This window comes from Vombatus ursinus, unplaced genomic scaffold (assembly GCF_900497805.2).
Source record: "Vombatus ursinus unplaced genomic scaffold, bare-nosed wombat genome assembly UNPS02012122.1, whole genome shotgun sequence".
Classification (NCBI taxonomy): domain Eukaryota; kingdom Metazoa; phylum Chordata; class Mammalia; order Diprotodontia; family Vombatidae; genus Vombatus; species Vombatus ursinus.
Window position 1 is genome coordinate 547,324 of NW_020951900.1, and position 18,624 is coordinate 565,947.

General features: G+C 48.3%; 1 protein-coding gene across 4 annotated transcripts in view; it reads left to right on the top strand.

Annotated features, from left to right (window-relative positions):
- Positions 1-1,244: 1,244 nt before the first annotated feature.
- Positions 1,245-18,624, top strand: part of PHETA1 (PH domain containing endocytic trafficking adaptor 1) — a 23,109-nt gene continuing 5,729 nt past the window's right edge. Inside the window, exon 1 of one of the 4 annotated variants that reach the window (XM_027857383.1) lies at positions 1,245-1,332. The gene's annotated coding sequence lies outside the window, so the exon portion shown is untranslated. Of the gene's footprint in view, positions 1,333-5,367; positions 5,397-5,641; positions 5,701-15,536; positions 15,821-18,624 lie in introns of those variants that run through there. The other 3 variants (XM_027857382.1, XM_027857381.1, XM_027857380.1) reach the window with 3 other exon arrangements.

The following is an 18,624-nucleotide window of genomic DNA, read 5'->3' on the forward strand; positions in this document are numbered from 1 at the left end:
TACTTTTACTATAAAATACAAACTTCTCAATCAGGCTCTCACCTCCAGTCTAATTACTTCCCTCCACGGACTCTTCATTTCAATCATTCTGGCCTTCTTGCTCTGAGCACACAAGTGGACCCCCTTCCCTGATCCCTACAGTCATTGGCTTCTGTCCTCGTGAAATTCAGTATCATATATACGATTAGGAAGGGGCTTTGGAAGCCGTCTAATCCAACCCACTCATTTTACAGATGAAGAAACTGAGGCCCTGAGAGTTGAGATGACTTACTTGTCCAAGGTTATATAAGTAATGGAATCAAGGTGATACAGTGGGTTCAAATTCCACTTCTGGCGTCACCTTGGGTAAGTCACTTAACGTTAATCGCCACAGTTTCGTCATCTGTAAAATGGGGTGGGGGTGGGGTTAGCCAGGCTAACGTCTGAGGTCCCTACCATCTGTTGATCCAAAGAACCCAAGTCTTCAGCCTCCCCACGCAGCGCTCTCCGCACCCAGACGAGCCAAGCGGCCTTGGCCACGGTCACGCGAGTGGTCAAAGTTAGCACTGCCAGCCGGAGCTCTAAGGCAATTGAGTCCATGTCACTGAAGCCGGAAATGAGCGACTTTTCCAAAGTCACATGGCTGGTCTATCAAAGAGAGGAGTAGGGAGTGGAACTCGACCCCTGGGCTCGGTCACAGGAGGGGCGAGCCCGTGGCGGTGCAGGACTCCCACGTGCAGGGACGGTTCCGTTGCAGCAGCGGGGTGCTCTTCGTTAAAGGTCCATGCAGACCTTGGGTGCAGCCTGGGCTCACTGTTCCGGGTCCAAAGGGCCTCCTGGCCTGAGGTCTCTTTAAGAGCGGAAAGCCCCCCCCCCATTACCCCGGAGGAGGGGCGGAGAGGGGGCGGAGTCCCCCAGGGAGGCTCTCTCGGCGCTCAGGGGCCGGCCCGGCAGGTAAGGGTTAAAGGGGCGCGCCTGCGGGTCTGTCCGGACTCCCCCTCGCTTCCTCCCGCCGGCCGCGGGGCGGAGCGGCCACGGTTGCGGAGGGGGCAGGGCTGCGCTGCGCCACCCGAGCCGAGCCGGGCAAACAAAGCGTCCATCCGACCGTGCGTTCGTGCGTCTGTGCCGGGGGCCAGAGCCGCGGCCAAGCGAGGCGTGCCCAGGAGCTCGGGCTGGGGCATGGCTGCGCCCCCCGGGCCGTCCCCAGCCCCAGCCCCAGCGCAAGCCCCGGCCCCAATCCTGGCCCGGGTCCCGGTCCCGGCCCCAGCCCCATTCCCATTTCCAGCCCCAGCCCCAGCCCCACCGTGATCGGGACGCCCCGTGCTGCCGCCCTAGTCGAGAGCCGCCTGTCAGGTAAGATCTGGGGACGGGACAGGACTCCGGGCCCGGCCACCTCCAGCCCAGCCCCTGGCACCCCGGGCCCCGGGACGGGTAAACAGGACAGATTCCGCAGCCCAGAGCCCCAGAGAGCTCAGCCTCCCAGCCCCAGCGGGGAAGTTTAGAAGGTAAGCAATGCCCAGGGTCCCACGGTCCCCGGATCCCCGGGCCCAGGCAGCCCGGATGGTCTCCCTGGCCACCGGGGGACCCCCACTGTCACGGCGGAGCTCCACGGGGCTGCTTTCTGTTTGAGATGACTCCTGTAGGCCTGACAGTTGGGAGGAGCGAGGTCAGGGGCCATCCAGATGTTAAGATGGAGCACTAAAGTTTTCTGAGCTCAGTATCGGGGGGCAGACCCCTTGTGCCCATTGGAGCCCAGGCGTACAAAGCAAGCACACCCCTCTTTTGTTTGGGAAGCCTTGGGGGCTTTGGTCTTGCAACTTTGTCGCCCTCGGCTCTCATGCGGGACAAAGAACAAGGAAAAACAAAACAAAGCTGCGCAGCTTGGTGTGTGATTATGATTATGGGATGAGATCGGCTCCTTCCAACTCTGAACAGTCCCCAGGTTCCAGGCTGTTGTGCCAGGCCAGATTCCTCTTCCTTGGCTCTTGGTAATCTCCCGGCAGGCCAGTGGAGTGTGGGGCAAGGTACAGAACCTGTACAAGGCACAGATGCTGGGCCACTTCTGGGGATGCCAGCCACTGTGGTCCCACTTCCTACATAGGTATGGTGTAGTGGAAAAAATTCTGGATTTGGAGTCAGAGAATCTGGACTCAAAGGGCCTTTTCTCTGTTAATTATCTCCAATCGATCCTGCCTACTTGGTCCATAGTTTTTTCATGTTCTCAAACACGTTTGAGTGTCTTTTGCCTTTTTTTATATCTTAGCTCTTCGCCCACTGCTGGGCACATAGTAGGCACTTAAATACTTACTGACTAGGGGCAGCTAGGTGGCGTAGTGGATAGAGCTCGGGCCTTGGAGTCAGGAGGACCTGAGTTCAAATGTGCCTTAGACACTTAACACGTAGTAGCTGTGTGACCCTGGCAAGTCACTTAACCCTGATTACCTCACCAAAAAAGCAAAAAAAAAAAAATGCTTATTGACTTGACTGCCTGATTGCCACTTACAAGCTATGTGGCCTTGGGCAAGTCATTTCTTGCCAAAGAAGTCCAAAGTCACTCTTTGAACCTTCATTTCCTCATTTATCAAATGGTTTAGTCCTCTCACTGTTCTCAAAGTGTGGTCCGGGGTCCCTGGTATCCTAGAGACCATTTCAGGGGGTTTCCAGAGTTTGAACTATTTTCATAATAATGCTAAAATTTTAATTTCTAATACTGTAAATATATATACACATACATAAAATTTTAAGAGTGTAAAGGTCACTTTGGGGCCCAAAAGTTTGAGAACCACTGTATGTGGGTGATGGAAGCATTGTGGAATGAGTCATGGGTTTGGAGTCAGAGGGGTTTTGTCACGTACCCCCTGTGTGAGACCCAAGGGTCTCTAGGCTTCAGTTTGCTCCTGTGGAGTTTCACCAAATGGCCTCAGAGGTCCCTTCCAGCTTGAAATCCGTCAGCCCCATGGGGCAGTTGAGCGGCCTAGCATAGGTTCACTTGGACATTAGGGGGAAATTGAAGGTTAGAATGAACGCCATCTCTATTGAAAATTCTTGACCCAGGAATTGGAGGGACATGGGATTTCCCAGGTAAAAGATGCCGCTGTGTTTAAAGCAAAAGGAAAAAATGAGCCCTGGTGAGTTTAGGAGATTTGGCTTTAGATTAGATTGCATTAGATTGTAAGCTCCTTGAAGGCAGGGACTGTCTTTTGCCTCTTTTTGTATCCCCGGTGCTTGGCACAGCTCCTGGCACATAGTAGGTACTTAACACATGTCTGCTGGATTGATTTGGGCCCTGGCTTACTCTGCCTTGCTGTGTGACATTAGGCAAATTACATGAGTTCTTTGAGATTTCGTTTCTTTTTCTGGAAAATACAGTTGGTCAGATGAATTGATCTTTAAGAATCTTAGCAATCTGGGGATGTGATTCTCTGTGCTCTTTGCCTCCTCTGACCAGGGTGGCGAATGAATAAGTGAGTGCTGAGTACGGAGGGTTCTGGACTTCTTGGAAAATAGCGGATGACAAATGGGGGCCTCTGAGCATATCTTCTTGTCACCCCACCTCCTGCCCACCAAGTTTACTTTTCTTTCTGCCTCTGACACATTATTCCCATTCTTCGTAAAAATAGAATTAGAAATCTGGAGATCTAAGCATTAAACTGTGCCACTAACTCATTATGTGACCTTAGGCAAGCCATTCCATTTCCTTAGCTGTAAACCGAGGAGAATATTAATTATCTCATGGGCTAGCGTGAGACAGCATGGGCTGGCTGTGGCCTTAGGCAGGCATGAGGCTCAAGTCTTACTCCTGATCCAAGCTGACTGGGTGATCTTAGGTTATTATAATTATAATAATAATTTATTTTTTTGGTAGTGGGGGGAGAGGAGGCAATTGAGGTTAAGTGACTTGCCCAGGGTCACAGAGCTAAACAGTGTCTGAGGCTAGATTTGAACTTGGGTCCTCCAGGGCTACTTGCTCTATCCATTGTGCCACCTAACTGCCCCATAATTATTATTATGAATAATTATTGTTAGTGATAATTATTAACAATAATAGAAGGATTTATATACTGCTTTAAGGTTTGCAAAGTGCTTTACAAATGTTACCCCATTTGATCCTCACGACAGCCCTGGGAGGTCGGTGTTGTTATTATTCCCATTTTAGAGATGAGGAAACTGAGGCAGAGAGAGGTGAAGTGATCCGACCCAGGATCACACAGCTAGTAAGTGTCAAATTCCTGTTTTGAGGCTGGATTTGAGCTGCAGTCTTCCTGACTCCAGGTCCAGGTACTTTCAATGCCCTGGGCAGCTCTATAAAGTAGGCTCTCTGGGGCAGCAAACAAAAAGCAAGACAAGTGACTGTTCTCCAGGAGCTTCCGTTCTAAGAGGGGGAGAGGATGATATACATGGACAAGATCCTGACTGGGGCAGCTAGGTGATGCAGTGGATAGAGCTCTGGCCGTGGAGTCAGGAGGACCTGAGTTCAAATCCAGCCTCTGATACTTGACACTTACTAGCTGTGTGATCCTGGGCAAGTCACTTAACCCTGATTGCCTCACCAAAAAGAAAAAAAAAAATCCTGATCTTCTCTTGGCTTCAGGTGGGGGAGGGTAGAGAGAGAGAGAGAGAGAGAGAGAGAGAGAGAGAGAGAGAGAGAGAGAGAGAGAGAGAGAGAGAAAGGGTGTGTGTGTACCTGCATGAAATCACTGGTCAGGACCAAAGCTTAGCATTATGGAGCTCATAGGCCTGGTATTATCACAGATCTTAGGCAGTTAGGGGGCAGGTGCGCAGAATGCTAGGCCTAGAGTCAGGAAGACCTGAGTTCAAATCTCACCTCAGACCTTTTTTTAGCTAGGTGACCCTGGCCAAGTCACACAACCACTGTTTGCCTCAGTTTCTTCAACTGTAAAACAAGGACAATAATAGCATCACCCTCCTAGGGTTGTTTCGAAGATCAAGTGTGATAATATCTGTAAAGTGCTTTGCACAGTGCCTGGCATATAGTAAACCCTATATAAATGTTAGCAATTATTATTATTACAAGCTGGCTTGACTGTAAATTCTCTCATCCTCATTTTGCTTCCTGGAGAAATGGGTATAATATTAGCCTCTACCTCCAGAGTTGTGAGGATAAATTAGATGATATTTGTAAAGTGCTTTGCAACCTCAAAGCTATGTAGAAATATGAATTATGAGGATGATATGGGACTGGAAGAGAGCTCAGATTTCCTCAAGATGAATCCCCCTCCTTTTACAAAGGAGAAAACTGAAGCCCACAGAGATTAAGTGACTTGCCTAGGGGCACACCGATAGTTAAAGCTTATACAAATATAAAGCTGGCATTTTTGTTATTGTTTTTTTCACCAGGAAAAAGAACATGGAGGTGTCTCTACCTCACCAGGAAAACAGTCTCAGTCACGCCTTTGGTATGAGGAAAATACTTCCTTGGCTGTGTCTTGATGAGCCAAGTGAATATAAGTGAATATATAAGTGAATTACAGCTCTTCGGTAGACCTGGCCTCCAGGATCATGGGATCACAGATTGAGGTTTACAGGAAATTTTAGGGCCTGTCTAGTTTGACCCCCATCATTTTACAGGGGGATTTTTCTTTATTGTGACTGAAAGGCTGCCGGTAACAGTAATGACAGCTCACTTTTCCAACATCCCATCGAAGTTTGTGAAACCTTCAGAGATACATCTAAGACTCCCAGACTCACTTACGGGGCAAGGTACTGGGGAGAACGGGGCATTTGTTTTCCTCATTTCCATTTTCCATACTTCAAATTTTCGTCCTCAAGTTTTATCCCATCCAAAAGGAGAGAAGGAAAAAAAAATGAGGTTTCTGATACGACCTTCCTGGATAGATAGAGAATGGATTGGCATCATGGTACTTTGACTCTGGAGTCAGAAGACCTGGGTTCAAATCCCACCCCTTACCTTTGTGATCCTGGGTAAATCTCTTTCCCTTGCTGGGCCTCAGTTTCCCCAGAGAGTTGAATTAGATGGCCTCTCAGGGCCCTTGTAGCTCCAGAGCTAAGATCCATTCTGGTCATAGCCAGTAAGAGTTCAGATACAGACCACCCGCCCTCTGTAGGCTTATTCCCATTTTATAGAGAAGACTGAGGTTCTAAGTGACAGCGAGTGTCAGGATTGGAAACCAGATCTTTCTCGGTTCCCAGTGCCTGGCACATAGTAGGTGCCTCACAAATGCCTGCCGATTGATTTTGTCTACATACAAATGTGGCGGGCCATGTGAGCCAGGAGGCATTGGCCTGGGCCTGGGGCAGGGTCATGGGACCCCTCCTCAAGTTGGAGGAATGTTAGGCTCCACGCTGACCCAGTAGTGTTCCTTGGCTCTGCGCTACTGGACTCCTCCTGGACCTTGACTCCTCCCCCATTTCCCCTGGTTGGTATATAGCTGGCCTGGTTTCAAATTCTGTGGCCCTGTGGTTTCTGTGGGAACACAGTGACTTGCTAAAAATAACAGCTAACCAAGGAGTGGAAGCCGTGGAGGGAGAATTGGGGAGCAATCTGTTCTGAGTCGTGGGCCCTCTGAGATCCAGCTTCCTTTTGAGCTGAGCTAGAAAGCTAGGCCTCAAAGTCTTCCCTAGTCTCTTTTTTTTAAAATTCAATTTAACATTCATTGTTCAGTTGTTTCAGTCACATCTGACTCTCCATGACCCCATTTGGGTTTTCTTGGCAAAGATCTTGGACTGATTTGCCATTTCCTTCTCCAGTTCATTTTACAGATGAGGAAACTGAGGCAAATGGGATTAAGTGACTTGCCCAGGGTCACACAGCTAGTAAGTGATTGAGGCCAGATTTGAATTCAGGTCTTCCTGACTCCGTGCTCTGGTGCTCTATCCACTGCACTACCTAGCTGTCCAACAAATATGTATAATCAAGCTAAACAAATTCCACATGGTCCAAGTCCAAAAATGTATGTATCTTTCTGCCCCCGGGTCCATTATCTCTCAGTCAGGAGGTGGGTCACATGCCTCATTAACTTCTGGTTCTCTGAAATCATGGTTGATCATTGAGTTGGCATCTTTTTGCTTTTTTTTTTTTTTTTTTTTTTTTGAGATTGACTGTCCCTATCTTGCCCAGGTCACTCACGGCCTTGTTCCCAGCAGTCATAGGCACAGAAGCTTTAACCTGTTCCATAGTTCCGACCTGGACCAGTTCACCCCTCCTGAGGTAGCCTGGCGGCCCCTCCTGCTTCTGGGGGCTCGCCATATTGGACTAGCCTTAGTGAGGACGCCCGGTCAGCTTTGGCCCAGCTATGGTTCTGAACTCCTGAGCTCAGGTGGTCTATCAGCCTCAGTCCCACCAGCAACAGGTGTGCACCACCATACAATACAAACATCTGGATCACCCCCTTCCCTCCCCCCATAAATCATTAGCAAACATTTCTATGGAGAGTTAATTAATAAGACACCCTGCAAGTTAGGTGATGCAGATATTCTTGTTCCAATTTTATGGATGAAGAAACTGAGGCTCAGGGAGCTGAGGTGGTTTGTCTGAGGGCACAGAGCTAGTATGTGGATTTGAACTCAGATCTCCTGACTCTGAGACCTAACCTCTTTTCTAGTATTGCCACTTTGCTTCTGCTGAGGGGGAATGAAGGGAAGCCCAGGATGCAGAGATGCATGAGCCCAGCAGCTTCCCTGAGGGTCCCCTGATTGCCTGGGGGCCCCCCAGGAGGCCTGCCTGGAGGTGGAGATGATTTGGTTCTCACAGTGATTGCCTCTACTCCCTTCTCTGGAGCTGCTGAACAGGCCTGCCATGGGCTCTGGCCCCATCCACCCCCTTTCATGTTTTAACTGGGGAAAGAAAAGATTTCACGGGCTCATAGATTTAGAGCCAGGGGGGACTTTAGAGGGCAGTGGTGAAGATCTTAGAGATGAGACAGGTGATGCCCAGAGAGGGCCGGGGACTTTCCCGACATAACACAGGTACCATGCGACAGGCCCAGGAGATGAACCAGGGCCGGGAGAACTGGAAAGTACATAAATCATCTTCAAGTCAGTCAGTCAGTTAGCATTTATTAAGTGCCTACTATATACCAGGCACTGTGCCAAGCACTGGGGATACAAAAAGAGGCAAAAGACAGTCCCTGCCCTCAAGGATCTTACAATCTAATGAGAAAGACAACATTCATGCAAACACAAATACACAAGCAAAGTATATACAGGATAAATAGGAAATGATTAAGCGAGGGAAGGTATTAGTATTAGGAGGGGTTGGGGAAGGCTTCCTGGAGGAGGTGGGATTTTGGTTGGAATGATCAACTTAAAAGAAGCCAGTGAGGTCATTAGTTGGAGCAGAGGAGGGAGAGCATTCCAGGCATGGGGTCCCAGCCAGAGAGATGGAGGGTCTTGTTTGTGGAACAACCCGGAGGCCGGGGTCACTGGATGGAAGAGTAGGTGGTAGGGAGTGAGGTGTAAGGAGACTGGAAAGCTGGGAGGGGGCAGGATTTGAAGGCCAAACAGACCATTTTGTATATGGTCCTGGAGGCAGTAGGGGTGTGAGGTAATCGGATTTGTGTTTTAGGAAAATTAATTTAGTGGCGAAATGGAGAATGGACTGGAGTGGGGAGAGCCCTGAGGCAGCAGACCCCCCCCCCCCCAGCAGCTATTGTGATAATCCAGGCATAAGGGGATTGGGGGCGGCATCGAAGGAGAAAAGGGGGTGCATTCTAGAGATGTTGTGGAGGTGAAATCTAAAGACCTTGGCTACAGCTTGAATATGGGGGGACTGAGGAATCCAAGATGACTCCTGGGTTGGGAGCTTGGGGGACCGGGAGGATGGTGACATCCTCTACAGTAACAGGGAAGGTTGGGGGGGTGATTAGGAGAAAAAGATAAGGAGTTCTGTTTTGGACATACTGAGTTTAAGATGTCTATCAGACATCCTGCTGGAGATATCTGGAAGGCAGTTGGAGACTGGAGATTGGAGGTCAACAGAGAGATGGAAGTGGGATTGGTAGATTTGAGAATGCTCAATCTTAAAATGGTAATTAAATCCATGGGAGTTGATGAGGTCACCAAGTGAAGTAGTATAGAGAGAGAAGAGAAGAGGGCCCAGGATGGACACCTATGGTGAGAGGACGTGAGCTGGAGAACCCAGCAGATTTCCCAGGAGAGGTCAGAGAGGAGAACCAGGAGAGACGGTGTCCTGAAAACCCAGACAGAAGAGGTTATCTGTAAGGGGAGAGTGACCAGCAGCGCCCAAGGTTGCAGACGGGTCAAGGAGAATGAAGATTAGAAAAGGCCATTGGATTTGGCCACTAAGAGATCGTTAGTAACTTTGGAGAGAGTGGTTTTGGTGGAATGATAAGGTTGGAACCCAGAATGTAGAGAGAAGAGGAAAGAGCATAGGCGCCCGTTGTAGACAGACTTTTCGATGAGTTTAGCTACAAAGTGCAGAAGAGATTCAGGATGATGGTGACTGAGAATCGGACGGTCAAGGGAGGGTTTTTCCAGGATGGGGGAGACTGTCTGTAGGCAGCAGGGAAGGAGCCAGTAGAGATTGAGAGCAAGTGAAGGAGTGGGGATGAGCTAGGCCACTCCTCTATTGGAGGACCTGGGAGCCTTGGGGAAGAGGCTTGCACTTGTCCTGAGGCTGCTGGGGCAGAAACACAATGGATTGGTGGAAACTGCAATTCAATCCACTTGGCTTTTATTAATGGCCTATTTTGGGTGGGCCATAATGGATACTAAGACCTGACAGACAAAATATTCCCTGCCCCTGGGGAGCTGAAAGTTGACTGGGGAATATAAATTATACTCAGATCAGTGAAAGGAGGATAATTGGAATCCATAGTGAAAATTAATTACTAGAGATGGAGGCTGAGTTGCCATAGAAGGTACACTGGGAAGTGGTGCCTGAATTGAGCCTTGAAGGAGGCTAAGGATTCTGAGAGGCAGAGATGAGGTGAGAGTGTGGATTCTAGGAATGGGGACCAGCTGGTGCAAAGACCGGGAGGTTGGAGATGGAACCTCAAGTTTGGGGAGCAGCCACTTTGCCTGGAACGTAGAATGTGTGATGGGAAATAACGTGAAGCAAATCTAGAAAAGTCGACTAGAGCCGAATTTTGAAGAGTGATGAATTTGGCTTCAAATGTAGTCTCGACACCAGCTCCATGACCTTATTATTTAGTTTTTCAGTTGTGTCTGACTCTTTGTGACCCCGTGGACCATACTATCCAATGGGGTTTTCTTGGCAAAGATACTGGAGTGGTTTGCCATTCCCTTCTCCAGCTCATTTTACAGAGGAGGAAACTGAGGCAAACAGGGTTCAGTGACTTGCCCAGGGTCATACTGCTAGCAAGTGTCTGAGGCTGGATTTGAACTCAGGTCTTTTTTTTTTTTTATTTTTTTGCTAAGCAATGGGGTTCAGTGACTTGCCCAGGGTCATACTGCTAGTAAGTGTCTGAGGCAGGATTTGAACTCAGGTCTTCTTCTTCTTCTTCTTCTTTTTTTTTTTTGCTAAGCAATGGGGTTAAGTGACTTTCCTAGGGTCACACAGCTAGTTAAGTGTCAAGTGTCTGGGGAAACTCAGGTCTTCTTGACTCTAGGACTAGCACTTTATCCACTGAGCCATCTAGCTGTGTGACCTAAAGTAGGTCAAATCATCTCTCTGAGCCTCAGTTTCACCAACTGTAGAATGGAGTCAACGTTCTCCAAGGCCCCTTCTAGCTCTAAATCCTTGATCCAAACTGAACAGTTCAGATTGTATCCTAGGAGCCATAGGGAGCCATGGCCTGACCTGTGCTTTAGGACGATTTTGTCATCTAGGAAGAGGATGGGTTGGAAAAGAGAGACAGAGTAAGAGCTTGGAAGTAAGGATGGCAATTAGGAGGCTATTGCATTGGTCTGGAAGAAAGGGAAGGAAGCTTGGACCAGAGGGTGGGAACCATGAGTGGGGAAAGGAAAAGATTGTGAGGCGGGAGGTGGACTTGGCAGTGGGGGTGAGGGACTGCCTCCAGTCACCCGGCCTCACAAGCTCAGACCCCCTTTCTTCCTCACTCCGTTAGCAACAGAATTGAGAACGAGGAGAAGCAATTTCCTAAAAGCCAAGGGGGAAAGAGAGAGTGTCTAGAAGGAAGGGCTGGTCAATAGTTGGAAAAGGGAGGAGAGAGAAAGAGAGAGTGGGGCGTGGGGTTAAATAAAGGGTGGTTTTATTGTTTTTGTTGTTTGAGGATGGGAATACTTGGGGGTGCTTATAGGCAGCCAGTAGATAAAGAGAGATGCTGAGAGGCGGAAGGAGAGAAGGAGACAGTCTCGCAGAGGAATTGGAGGGCCACGGATCAAGGACGTAAGTACAGGGCTGGCCTTAGCTGGGGATGGGCCATTTCTTTGTAGGAGACTGGAACAAAGGAAGATGTTTCGGGTTCTGACTGATAGAATGAGAGAGAGGAGGGGGCTCGGAATAGCTCTGCCTTCTCAGGCGAGTAAGAGGCAAGGTTGTCTTGGATGGGGCAGAGAAGGGAACCTGTGCCTTGAGCTGTTCCCCACCCCCCAGCCCCCTGCTCTTCTCCCTCCAGTATTTCCCTCTTTGTTATTTTTTGGGTTTCTCATCCCACCTGACGCCTTTGGAAGAGAGCCAGGCTAATCTCCTTCCTTTGTGGTTTCGGCTTCTGTCCCCCGTCTCAGTTGTGGGTAAGGTCAGCTGGAGTGGGAGGAGAGTGTTGTTGGATTTGAGGGCCAAAGGGCCTTGGTTCAAATGTCCCGGCTTTGTTGCTGTGTGATCTTGAGCTGATTGCTCCCCCTCTGGGCTTCATTTTGTCATCATCTGTTAAATGTGGGGAAGGGGTTTGGATTCTGAGGCCTGTTAGCCTCTTTTGGGGCTGAGTTTCCTTCCCTAGTCTACTTGCTTTTAATTTTTTTCCCTCTGTATCTTTTGTTTTTACATCACCTACATTTCTTGATATCTCCCTCCCTCTCTCAACTTCCAGAGAACCTTTCCTCATCACAAAGAGTGGGTATAGGAAATGCTCTGGGGAAACTTCCAGATGAGGAAGCTCTCTCTGCCAGTGTGGGACAGCCCCTTCTTGCCCAGAGAACGGAGATGGTAAGGGCCACCCAGCTAATATGTGTCAGGGGTTCCTGGCTGGCTGCTTTTGTCTCTGCCATGTAGTCTGTCATGGAACAAGGAATCAAAAAGAGAAAAAAAACCCGGTTCTGCAAAAGTCTGTAGTTCATTGGCCAAGTCTGAGAGTATCTGCAGAGTCCTGCACCCTGTAGAGCAGGGATCTTCCATCATGCTCATGTCTAGGGGCCACACATTTGAAAGGTCCCCAAAGTCCAGCCAGGGTCTTTCTGCCGATGGGGAAGGGGTTGTAGGAATCCTAGTCAGGACTAAAAGGACCTCAGTGGCTATCTTGAGTCCAGAGCCCAGTGTCCTATCCGCTGTACCACATTTGTCTCCTCTCCGGGAGTTCCCCAGACCTTGGAAGAGGCCAGCCTGGAGGAGATGATTGAGTCTTGTCCAGTGCTCAGGTCTTGTGATATCCCCGTCTCCATTGCTGAATGCCTAGGTCTATGGGCTAGAATTTGGCGATCATGGTGGGACGTGGCTAAAGATGCCCAGGTCCATTTCTTGGATCCATTCCCTTCTCTCTTTCCCTACTGCCACTACCCTAGTCCAGACCTTTGTTACCATCCAATTAGACTAATTTTTTAAATGAGAAGGTTTTTTTAATTAAATTATTGTAATAACCTTTTTCCAGGTCTCCACATCTCTGCTGTATACCACCTCCAGTCTGTCCTTCATGTGTCACTTTACCAGAATAGTCTTCTTCAGTTCCTATGATTCCTCTGCCAAGCTCTTTAGTGGCTCTCTGTTGCCTCTAAAGTAAAATTCAAATTCTTTTGCTTGGCATTTGAGGGGTTGGCATTCTGTAACCATTTGTCACCCGCCTGTCCAACCTTTTCTTCTAACCCGGAAATGTCAGGTCCTTGACAGTATCTGAAACATCCTGGCAAGTCACTTAACCCCGGTTGCCCTTAAAAAAAAAAAGACCTCTGCAAAAGGCTGTATCCTCTTGGCAGCCTTCCCAGATCTGCCTGGTTGGGAATCACTTTTCTCTCTTCATACCTCCCATGGTTCTTTGTTCTCTTTGATGTTTTTGGCATGGAATGTTGTATATTATAGTTATCTGTTTTGTACCTTATCTGCCTTCTTGATTATAAGCATCTTAAAGGCAGAGGCCTTCTTATTTCTCAGACAGGGCGCTCCATCCGTCCCTAGCTCTGGGCATTCTCTCTGGCCGTCCTCCATGCCTGGAATGCCCTCCCTCCTCATCTGTTTTTTTGTTTGTTTGTTTTTTTACTAGGCAATGGGGTTAAGTGACTTGCCCGTGGTCACACAGCTAGTAAGTGTCAAGTGTCTGAGACGGGATTTGAACTCAGGTCCTCCTAACTGCAGGGCCGATGCTCTATGCACTGTGCCACCTAGCTGCCCCCTTCTTCATCTCTGCCTCTAGGCTTCTCTGGTTTCCTTCAAGTCCCAGCTAAAATCCCACCACCTACAAGAAGCCTTTCCTGATCGCCTTTCTCTCCACAGTTATCTTCAATTTATCCCTCACGTATCTGTTCGCTGTACCTTGATGTTTGTACATTAGCCTCTCTCCCACCCCCATTAGACTGTGAGCTCCTAGAGAGCAGGGACTGACTTTTGCTGTTGTTTTTAGAACAGTTGAGTGAGGAGGAGAGTGAGGAGCAATCAGCCTGGAAAGGCAGACTGGAACCAGATTGTGAAGGGGTTTAAAGGCCAAGCAGAGGAGGTTGCACTTTTTGGAGAGGCAGTAGTGAGCCATTGAAGCTTCTTGTGGGAGAGGTCATTTTTTTTAAATGCTTATCTTTGTGAAGCCCATGTTTCCCTTGGCTGGACCTGGGAGCCGCCCTTTCTTGGAATGTGTGCTTTAAGCAAACATAGCCTCAATTGGGAGGCTTCTGTAGGTTGTGGGTTCGAGGAAAGGCTGGATGACCAGTTAGTTAACAAGGATGCTTACTATGAGTCAGGCACTGGGAACTATTGTGTGGACCCTCCAGGAAGGTCTATTCTGATGGGAGGGACAGCAGGACAATAGCAGCATATGAAGGGTGGAAGACGAGCTACTGAAGGAAGGTGCTCACACTGGGAGGGTCCTGGAGTAAGTCTTAAAGGAAGCTGGGGGGGAGGGGCGGAGGCAGATGAGAGAGAGGGCACTCCAGGTGTGAGAATGGCCAGATCTGGGAGACAGTATGTCCTGTTTAAGGACCAGCAGGAAGTCCTTAGATCAGAGCGGGGCTGGAGCGGAGAGGAGTTATGCGCACCAAAAGCAGTTATATGGGAAAGGGAGGAAGGGCTATTAAGAGGGTTACACTGATCAGATCGTGGAGATAACGGGGAGGTACCAGGGGAGCTTCCGGTTGGGGGAAATGTCAGAGAGATAGGCTGCATTATCAGCACCCGAGTTAGAGGGAGGTGTTGCACTTAATGAGTTTTCAGTCTCCCTCGGTGAGGTAAGTTTCATACTCGAGTAAATATGATACAGGCTAGATAGGAGAGGAGGGAGGAGTAGGACACTACAGACCAGGGCTTTTGGGGGAGGGGGCCCATCTGGCAGCTTCGACCAAAGATGAGGTTGTGACTTGGGTGCTAATTATTGATCCATCAGCAAGCAGTTATTAAGCACCAACTATTTGCCAAGCTCTGGCCCAGGAGCTGGGGCTACAAGAAAAAAAGAAAAGAATTAATAGTTACCTTCAAGGAGCTCACATTCCATCAGGGGAAATGATACATGTACACCTATAAGTGTGTGCAAAATAACAATAGCTAGCATTTATAGAATACTTTTAGTATATTTATTATATTACATCCTATCATTATAGTTATTATGTATCAAATTAATTACTATATTTACTATATCATACCCTATCATTATATATTTATCATACAAACATATGATATTGTACATTTATTATATCACATTATATATTTATTACATTTTATATTGTATTTCTTATTTATTATACATTATATTACATTGCACATTTATTATATCACTTATTACATTATATTATTGTATATTTGTATGTTATTATATATTTATATATTACATTTATTATATTGCATTGTATTGTATATTTTATATTACATATTGTTGCAAAATATAGATTTATTCTATTCTATTACATTCTACATTCTATTATTATATATTTATTTCATATTACATTATATCATTACATATTTATCATATATTTCTGTCTAAATGCTTAACAGATATTAACTTATTGATCCTTACAATAACCCTGGGAGATGAGGTCCTGTTATCCCTATTTTAAAGCTGAGGAAACTGAGGCCCAGAGGTTAAGTGGCTTGCCCAGGGTTGTCTAGCTTAGTAAATGTGTAAGGCAGAATAACAGTGCTGCACCACCAAGGTCACTTTATGAGGAGGCCCTAGTACCTGGAGGGTCAGGGTGGCCTTTGAGGCATTGCTTGATCTGAGCTTGTGACCCAGGCGAGGAGGGAGTGCATTCCAGTTCTGGGGGAGGGAGGGGTGGGAAGGGAGCTGAAATGTTCTCCTTAGAAGGAATTGGCAGAATTCTGCTTCTGGCTTCTTGTGAATCTAAAACTGGGCCTGTCCCTTCCAGGGAGGAATGGGTGCTGAAGGGAGGGGCACCGTTAGTGATAAGAGAGGGGCCTGGCAGGAGGTGTGTTTAATTAGCTAGGAGAGCCATGCTCCACCCCCTGCTCCGCTCCCTTTTCTTTTCCTGGGTGGTTAGAAGGAGGTTTCCGCAGCCTCATTTTGAAAGGCTCACTTTGCCTTCTCTTTGCTCCAGAAAAGTGCTCAGGGCTAAGGTATGTGTGTCTCAGGTGAGCAGGGGAGAAGAGAGCTAGCTGGCTGGAGAGCCGGTGGGCTCTGGTGAAGGCAGGCAGCCACTGGAGACAAACTGTTTTGCCCCAGGAGCAGATGGTGCTGGCAGAGCATCCCTCGGAACGAGAGGCCGGGCAGGGCCGCCCCTTCTCCTGGCTGCCTCGGCTCCGTCCCAGGCTCTCCCCGTGACCTTGGGCCTCTGCCTTTCCCTTGGCAAGGTTGGAGATAAGTCGACTTGTCTCTGTTACACTTTATGTTCTTGCCTGTGGTGGGGCAGGAAGTGGGACTGGTCACAGGGTTGGCTCACCATATGAGTCAGCTCCATCAGCAGATCCTGGGAATTCCTGCGTTTCCAGGAATAGCACCATCCTGGTCTGACCCACATGGCTGAGCTTTGCTGCCTCATCAGCTTACATGAAGGGTCCCTTCCCTAACCTAGAGTTCCTTGTGGGGTTGATGTTGTTGAGTCTTTGTGGCTTGGCAGAGATACTGAAGTGGTTTGCCATTTCCTTTTCCAGCTCATTTTACAGATGGGGAAACTGAGGCAAACAGGGCTAAGTGACTTGCCCAGGGTCACCCAGCTAGGAAGTGTCTGAGGCTGGATTTGAATTCAGCAAGATGAGCCTACATGACTCCAGACTCGGTGCTCTATCTACTGCCTTGAAAAAAGGGGGAATATACCATAAAGGGTCTTCCCTTTCTTGGCAGCCAGTGGAAAGAACACTAGATTTAGAGATGGAAGACCTGGGTTCAAATCCTGGCTCTACCATTTACTACCTATGTGACCTTGGGAGTCACTTAACTGCTCTGTGCCTCTTTGTCCTCATCTGTAAATATAAGGAGGCTGGAGTAGATGACCTCTAAGGTCCCTTCCAGGTCTAAATTTCTTTTAAATTTTTAAAGTTTTTAAAAAAATTTTTTTAATTTAATTTTTTTTTTTTTACGTAAGGCAATCAAGGCCAAGTGGCTTGCCCAGGGGTCACACACCTAGCAAGTGTCATGTGTCTGAGGCTGGATTTGAACTCAGGTCTGATCCCCTAGGTTACAAAGAGGTAATTAGGAGAAAGGAGGAGTAGGCTGCCTTGGGGCGGGGCAGGTTGGTGGGTTTTCTCATCCTGCAAAATGGGCTGATCCATCAGTCACTTTTTGCCTTTCTGGCACAGTGCCTGGCACATAGTAAGAGCTTGATAGATACTTGATACTTTGCAAACCTTTAGGCCAGATGGGCATGGGAACAGTTGTCTTCACGCTTCAAGGATCCTCCAGTTTGTCTCTCTGGGCTGTCCCTTCCAATGTAGATGGCGCCCCCTCTAGAACTTAGCCAATGGTCTTCAAGAGTTATGGTGGTCCAAAGACTCATCCCCTAGGGTCTGTGCCTGGCACATTGTAGGCACTTAATAAATGCTTGTTGACTTGGCCAACCTAGTTGTCAGATTCTTGGCAGCCTGACCAGAATGGTGCTCAGACAACAGATTGTCTCTCCCTGGACTCACCTTTGTGCTGCTGAGAGGTCATAAGATCTTAGGATAAATTAATAGCAGGCTTTTAGACAAGAGCACAGATACAAAAAGCAAGACCATCCATGTCCTCAGGGAGCTTACCCCGCAATGGAGGGGGTGGGGGCAGGGGCGGTGGTTGGGGAAGTCCCAGGGAGGCGGCTCCTGTAGTTTCCAGAGGAAGAAGTGGAAAGGGGTGGGAGGTGGTATGGACCACTGGACAGATTGTAATCAGCACCCTCTTCATTATAATTTATCTAGTACTGTGAGGTTTGTAAGATGTTTCATGTATACATTCTCATTTGACACTCACAACCACTCTGTGAGGTAGGTGCCATTATCATACTCATTATACAGATGAGGAAACTGAAGGTGAGGAGAGGTTAACTGAATTTCCCAGGATCCTTTAATGTTTTATTAAGTAGGGGGCAGCGCAGTGGATAGAGCACTGGCCCTGGAGTCAGGAGGACCTGAATTCAAATCTGGCCTCACACACATACTACTTCCTAGCTGTGTGACTCTGGGCAAGTCACTTAGCCCCAGTTGCCTCACTAAAAAAAAAAAAAAAATTTATTAAGTACCTACTGTGTGCTGGACACTGTGCAAAAGCGCTGGGGGTAGATAGAGAAAGGCAAAAGACCATCCCTGCCCCTGAGGAGCTCATGTCCAGTAGGGGAGCCGACAAGCAAACAGTTCTGGACAAGTGGGTTACAGAAGTGATGGATGGAAATAACCTCCTTCTGGAGGGCTCTAGGATTAAGTTGACCCGGGAGGTCTTCCTGGCTCTCAGTCCAGCAGTTACCTGTACCACCTGCCTGCAAGGAGAGGGCCCCTCTTTTTCAAAGAGATTCACAGAGAAAAGGTCTGGGATAAATCACCGTCCTTTCTTTTGTATTTAGTTTTCTCCGGTTGCTCCTTAAGGATGCCCTGCTTTATTTATTTGAATGGGGCTCAGACTGGATGGGATCTGCAGCTCCTGTCCTTCTTGGCCATGAATCCTGCCCGCCAGCCAAGGGGCAGAGGCAGAGGCAAGGAGCTCAGCACCTAATGGGGGGGCTGCGGGGAATTGCTTTCTGTTACTTTTATGTGATCATCTCATCTCCCCAACTTCATGGAACCACAGACAGTCAGAGCTGGGAGGGCCCTTAGAACAGGGAATGTCAGAGCTGGGAGGGGTATGAGAACAAGGGATATCAGAGCTTAGAGGGGAAGGAGAACAGGGGATATCAGAGCTGGGAGGGGTAGGAGAACAAGGGATGTCAGAGCTGGGAGGGGCATGAGAACAAGGGATG